Source organism: Arachis stenosperma, chromosome 9, assembly GCF_014773155.1.
Source record: "Arachis stenosperma cultivar V10309 chromosome 9, arast.V10309.gnm1.PFL2, whole genome shotgun sequence".
NCBI lineage: Eukaryota > Viridiplantae > Streptophyta > Magnoliopsida > Fabales > Fabaceae > Arachis > Arachis stenosperma.
In genome coordinates this window covers 82,143,165-82,150,259 of record NC_080385.1, presented here as the reverse complement: position 1 = coordinate 82,150,259, position 7,095 = coordinate 82,143,165, and the positions used below count along the sequence as shown (strand labels likewise).

General features: G+C 38.5%; 1 non-coding gene across 1 annotated transcript; it reads right to left on the bottom strand.

Annotated features, from left to right (window-relative positions):
* Nucleotides 1-1,575: 1,575 nt before the first annotated feature.
* LOC130953069 (small nucleolar RNA R71) lies at nt 1,576-1,679 on the bottom strand. Its single transcript, XR_009075243.1, has one exon. It is a non-coding gene; the product is annotated as a small nucleolar RNA R71 (small nucleolar RNA).
* Nucleotides 1,680-7,095: the final 5,416 nt, after the last annotated feature.

Here is a 7,095-nt window from a genome sequence, read left to right as displayed (position 1 = left end):
TCATCATGATCTTCAAAGTGTTCTTGGTGTTCATCTTGACATTCATAGCATTCTTGCATACATTCATTGTTTTGATCTAAAAATTTCATGCATTGAGTATTTTTGTTGTTTTTCTCTCTCATAATTAAAAATTCAAAAATCAAAAAAATATCTTTTCCTTATTTCCCTCCAAATTTTCGAAAATTTGAGTTGACTTGGTCAAAAATTTTTAAAATTAGTTGTTTCTTACAAGTCAAGTCAAAATTTCAATTTTAAAAATCTTATCTTTCTAAAATCTTTTTCAAAAATCACATCTTTTTCATTTTTTCTATTTTTTCGAAAATTTCAAAAATCTTTTTCAAAATATTTTCAAAATCTTTTTCTTATCTTTACATCTAATTTTCTAAAATTCACTAATAATTAATGTGATTGGTTCAAAAATTTGAAGTTTGTTACTTTCTTGTTAAGAAAGGTTCAATCTTTAAGTTCTAGAATCTTATCTTGTAGTTTCTTGTTAGTGAAGTAAATAATTTTAAAATTTTTGAATTAAATCTTTTTATCTTTTATTTTATCTTTTTCAAAAATTTTATATTTTTCAAAATTTGATTTCAAAATATCTTATCTAACTTCTTATCTTCTTATCTTTTTAAATTTTGATTTCAAATCTTTTTCAATCAACTAACTAACTTTTTGTTTGTTTCTTATCTTTTTCAAAACCACCTAACTACTTCTCTCTCTTCTATTTTCGAAAATATCTTTCTCTTTTTCAAAAATTCTTTTTAATTAATTAATTTTTTCAAATTTTAAATTCAATTACATTTATCTCTAATTTTCGAAAATCACTAACTCTTTTTCAAAATTATTTTCGAATTCTCCCTCCTCTTTTCTTCTTCTATTTAATTATTTAATTACTAACACTTCTCTCCACCTCTCTTCATCCAAAAATCCGAACCCTCTTCTTCATTCTTCTACCCCCTTTCCTTTTCCACTAACATAAAGGAATCTCTATACTGTGACATAGAGGATTCCTCTTTCTTTTCTTGTTTTCTTCTCTTTCATATGAGCAGGAACAGGGATAAAGGCACTCTTGTTGAAATTGATCCAGAACCTGAAAGGACCATGAAGAGAAAATTAAGAGAAGCTAAATTACAACAATCCAGAAGCAACCTTTTAGAAATTTTCGAACAAGAGAAGGAGATGGCAGCCGAAAATAATAATAATAATGCAAGGAGAATGCTTGGTGACTTCACAAAGCCAACGTCCAAGTTTGATGGAAGAAGCATCTCCATTCCTGCCATTGGAGCCAATAACTTTGAGCTGAAACCTCAGCTAGTTGCTTTAATGCAACAAAACTGCAAGTTTTATGGACTTCCATCTGAAGATCCCTATCAGTTTTTAACTGAGTTCTTGCAGATCTGTGAGACTGTAAAGACGAATGGAGTTGATCCTGAAGTCTACAGACTCATGCTTTTCCCTTTTGCTGTAAGAGACAGAGCTAGAATATGGTTGGATTCACAACCCAAGGATAGCCTGGACTCATGGGATAAGCTGGTCACTGCCTTCTTGGATAAATTCTTTCCTCCTCAAAAGCTGAGCAAGCTGAGAGTGGATGTTCAAACCTTCAAACAAAAAGATGGTGAATCCCTCTATGAAGCTTGGGAAAGATACAAGCAGTTGGCCAAAAGATGTCCATCTGACATGTTTTCAGAATGGACCATATTAGATATATTCTATTATGGTCTCTCTGAATTTTCGAAAATGTCATTGGACCATTCTGCAGGTGGATCTATTCACCTGAAGAAAACGCCTGAAGAGGCTCAAGAACTCATTGACATGGTTGCAAACAACCAATTCATGTACACTTCTGAGAGAAATTCTGTGAACAATGGGATACCTCAAAAGAAAGGAGTTCTTGAAATTGATACTCTGAATGCCATATTGGCTCAGAACAAAGTGTTGACTCAACAGGTCAACATGATCTCTCAAAATCTGAATGGATTGCAACATGCATCCAACAGTACTAGAGAGGCAGCTTCTGAAGAAGCTTATGATCCTGAGAACCCTGCCATGGCAGAGGTTAATTACATGGGTGAACCTTATGGAAACACCTATAACTCATCATGGAGAAATCATCCAAATTTCTCATGGAAGGATCAACAAAAACCTCAACAAGGTTTTAACAATGGTGGACGCAACAGGCTGGGCAATAGCAAGCCATATCCATCATCTTCTCAGCAACAGACAGAGAATTCTGAACAAAACACTTCTAATTTAGCCAATGTAATCTCTGATCTGTCAAAGGCCACTTTCAGTTTCATGAATGAAACAAGATCCTCCATTAGAAATTTGGAGGCACAAGTGGGCCAGCTGAGTAAGAAAGTCATTGAAACTCCTCCCAGTACTCTCCCAAGCAATACAGAAGAGAATCCAAAAGGAGAGTGCAAGGCCATTGACATAGTCAATATGGCCGAATGCACAAGGGAGGAGGAGGACGAAAATCCTAGTGAGAAAGACCTCCTGGGACGTCCCTCAAGCAAGAAGGAGTTTCCTATTAAGGATCCAAAGGAATCTGAGGCTCATATAGAGACCATAGAGATTCCATTAAATCTCCTTCTGCCATTCATGAGCTCTGAAGACTATTCTTCCTCTGAAGAGGATGAAGATGTGACCGGAGAGCAAGTTGCTCAATATTTAGGAGCTATCATGAAGCTGAATGCCAAGTTATTTGGTAATGAGACTTGGGAAAGTGAACCTCCCTTGCTCATTAATGAACTGGATACTTGGATTCAGAAAATTCTACCTCAAAAGAAACAAGATCCTGGCAAGTTCTCAATACCTTGTATCATAGGCACCATGATCTTTGAAATAGCTCTGTGTGATCTGGGGTCAGGGATAAATCTTATGCCACTCTCTGTAATGGAGAAGCTGGGGATCATTGAGGTACAGCCTGCCTTGTTCTCATTACAATTGGCAGACAAGTCATTGAGACAAGCTTATGGGTTAGTAGAGGACGTTCTATTAAAGGTTGAAGGCCTTTACATCCCTACTGATTTCATAATCCTAGACACTAGGAAGGAAGATGATGAATGTATCATCCTTGGAAGACCTTTCCTAGCCACAGCAGAAGCTGTGATAGATGTCAACAGAGGAGAATTAGTCCTTCAATTGAATGGGGAATACCTTGTGTTTAAGGCACATGGCCATCCCTCTGTGACAAAAGAGAGTAAGCATGAAGAGCTTCTCTCAGTTCAAAGTCAAGAAGAGCCCCCACAGTCAAACTCTAAGTTTGGTGTTGGGAGGCCACAACCAAACTCTAAGTTTGGTGTTAAAATCCTATATCCAAACTCTAAGTTTGGTGTGGACAACTATACAACATTGACCTGATCACCTTGTGGCTCCATGAGAGCCACTGTCAAGCTATTGACATTAAAGAAGCGCTTGTTGGGAGGCAACCCAACTTTATCTAATTTCTAGTTTATTATATTTTATTGTTATTTTGTGTTTTATTAGGTACATGATCATGAGGAGTCACGAAAAAATCATAAAAATTAAAAATAGAATCAAAAACAGCAGAAGAAAAAATTTTCACCCTGGAGGACGCACAGGCTGGCGTTCAACGCCAGTAAGATGCATCTGGCTGGCGTTCAATGCCAGAACAGAGCACCATTCTGGCGCTGAACGCCAGAAACAAGCAACATTCTGGCGTTGAACGCCAGGAATGTGCCCAGAGAGGAAAAACTGGCGCTGAACGCCAATAACAAGCATGAAACTGGCGTTCAACGCCAGAAACATGCTTTACATGGGCGTTGAACACCCAGAACGTGCACCAATGGGCGTTTAAATGCCAGAATGGTGTGCCAAGGCATTTTACATGCCTATTTGGTGCAGGGATGGAATTCCTTGACACCTCAGGATCTGTGGACCCCACAGGATCACCTCAGGATCTGTGAACCTCACAGGATCCCCACCTACCTCGCCCTCTCTCTCTCCATTCATGGTCATCCCTTCTATTTTTCATTCACCACCCACATTTATCCACTCTTCCCCATACACCCCACCTACCTTTACAATTCAACCTCTCCTTCCCACCCAAACCCACCCATATAGCCGAGTCATCTCCCCTCACTCTCCTCCATTTCATTCTCTTCTTCTTCTCTTCTTTCTTCATTCTTCTTCTTCTTCTCTTCTTTCTTTCTTGCTCGAGGGCGAGCAATATTTTAAGTTGGTGTGGTAAAAGCATAGCTTTTTGCTTTTCCATTACCATTAATGGCACCTAAGGCCAGAGAAACCTCAAAGGGAAGACAAAAGCTTCCACCTCTGAGTCTTGGGAGATGGAAAGACTAAAATATAAGCCGTCATAGCTCAGTGGTAGAACATGTGGCTGCAAATCAAGAGATCCCTGAGATACCTCAGGGGATAAATTGTCCTCCACACAAATATTGGAAGCAACTAAGGGGAGGAACACCAAAATTACTAGGAATCATTCAACAAAAGCAAGGAAGAGACACAGAGGAGCTCAAAGAGCACCATTGGTTCTTCAAGAAGGCGCCACCTTCACCCAGGTGGATTCATTCCTTGTTCTTATTTCTTTCTGCTTTTCGGTTTTTAGTATTGGGTTTATTTATGTTTTGTGTCTTTATTTCATGATCATTAGTATGTAGTAACTATGCCTTAAAGCTATGAATAAATTCCATTAATCCTTCACCTCTCTTAAAAGAAAAAAAGTTTTAATTCAAAAGAACAAGAAGTACATGAATTTCGAATTTATCCTTGAATTTAATTTAATTATATTGATGTGGTGACAATACTTTTTGTTTTCTGAATGAATGCTTGAACAGTGCATATGTCTTTTGATCTTGTTGTTTAAGAATGTTAAAATTATTGGCTCTTGAAAGAATGATGAACAAAGAGAAATGTTATTGATGATCTGAAAAAAAATCATGAAATTGATTCTTGAAGCAAGAAAAAGCAGTGAAAAAAGAAGAAGCATTCAAAAAAAAAAAAGAGTATATAGAAAAAGAAGGAGCAGTAGAAAAAGCCAATAGACCTTAAAACCAAAAGGCAAGGGTAAAAAGGATCCAAGGCTTTGAGCATCAATGGATAGGAGGGCCCAAGGAAATTAAAACCAGGCCTAAGCGGCTGAATCAAGCTGTCCCTAACCATGTGCTTGTGTCATGAAGGTCCAAGTGAAAAGCTTGAGACTGAGTGGTTAAAGTCGTGATCCAAGGCAAAAGAGTGTGCTTAAGAGCTCTGGACACCACTAACTGGGGACTTTAGCAAAGCTAAGTCACAATCTAAAAAGGTTCACCCAGTTATGTGTCTGTGGCATTTGTTTATCCGGTGGTAATACTGGAAAACAAAGTGCTTAGGGCCACGGCCAAGACTCATAAGTAGCTGTGTTCAAGAATCAACATGCTTAACTAGGAAAGTCAATAACACTATCCAAAATTCTAAAGTTCCTAGAGAAGCCAATCATTCTAAACTTCAAAGGAAAAAGTGAGATGCCAAAACTGTTCAGAAGCAAAAAGCTACAAGTCCCGCTCATTTAATTATAATTAATATTCATTGATATTTCTGAATTTATAGTATATTCTCTTCTTTTTATCCTATTTGATTTTCAGTTGCTTGGGGACAAGCAACAATTTAAGTTTGGTGTTGTGATGAGCGGATAATTTATACGCTTTTTGGCATTGTTTTTAGGTAGTTTTTAGTAAGTTCAAGCTACTTTTAGGGATGTTTTCATTAGTTTTTATGTTAAATTCACATTTCTGGACTTTACTATGAGTTTGTGTGTTTTTCTGTGATTTCAGGTAAATTCTGACTGAAATTGAGGGATTTGAGCAAAACTCTGAAAAAGGCTGACAAAAGGACTGCTAATGCTGTTGGATTCTGACCTCCCTGCACTCGAAATGGATTTTCTGGAGCTACAGAACTCCAATTGGCGCGCTCTCAACGGCGTTGGAAAGTAGACTTCCAGGGCTTTCCAGCGATATATAATAGTCCATACTTTATTCGGAAATTGATGACGTAACTTGGCGTTGAACGCCAAGTACATGCTGCTGTCTGGAGTTAAACGCCAGAAAAACGTCATGATCCGGAGTTGAACGCCCAAAACACGTCATAACTCGGAGTTCAACTCCAAGAGAAGCCTCAGCTCGTGGATTGATCAAGTTCAGCCCAAGCATACACCAAGTGGGCCCCGGAAGTGGATTTATGCATCAATTACTTACTCATGTAAACCCTAGTAGCTAGTCTAGTATATATAGGACCTCTTACTATTGTATTAGACATCTTTGGTCTCAGTTTTGTTTTATTCTTCATCCTAAGAGGCTATTGATCACGTTTTAGGGGGCTGGCCATTCGGCCATGCCTGAACCTTTTACTTATGTATTTTTAACGGTGGAGTTTCTGCACACCATAGATTAAGGGTGTGGAGCTCTGCTGTACCTCAAGTATTAATGCAATTCTATCTTCTTTTATTCAAATCTCTCTTATTCTTATTCCAAGATATTCATTCGTACCCAAGAACATGATGAATGTAATGATGAAAGTGACGATCATTATCATTCTCACTTATGAACGCACGTGATTGACAACCACTTCCGTTCTACATGCAACAGAGCTTGAATGCATATCTCTTAGATTCCCCAACAGAATCTTCGTGGTATAAGCTAGATAGATGGCGGCATTTATGAGGATCCAGAAAGTCTCACCTTGTCTGTGGTATTCCGAGTAGGATCCTGGGAATCCGAAAAGTCTCACCTTGTCTGTGGTATTCCAAGTAGGATTCCGGTAATGAATGACTGTGACGTGCTTCAAACTTGCAAGTGCTGGGCTTTAGTGACAAACGCAAAAGAATCAAGGGATTCTATTCCAGTAGGAGCGGGAACCAACCAGTGATTAGCCGTGCTGTGACAGAGTGCGTGAGCGTAGTTTTCACTGCGAGGATGGGATGTAGCCATCAACCATGGGTGATGCCTCCAGACGATTAGCCATGCGAGTGACAGCCGCAGAGGACCATTTTCCCGAGAGGATTGAAAGTAGCCACCGCTGATGGTGAACCCCTATACACAGCTTGCCATGGAAAAGAGTAAGAAGGATTGAGTTGAAGCAGTA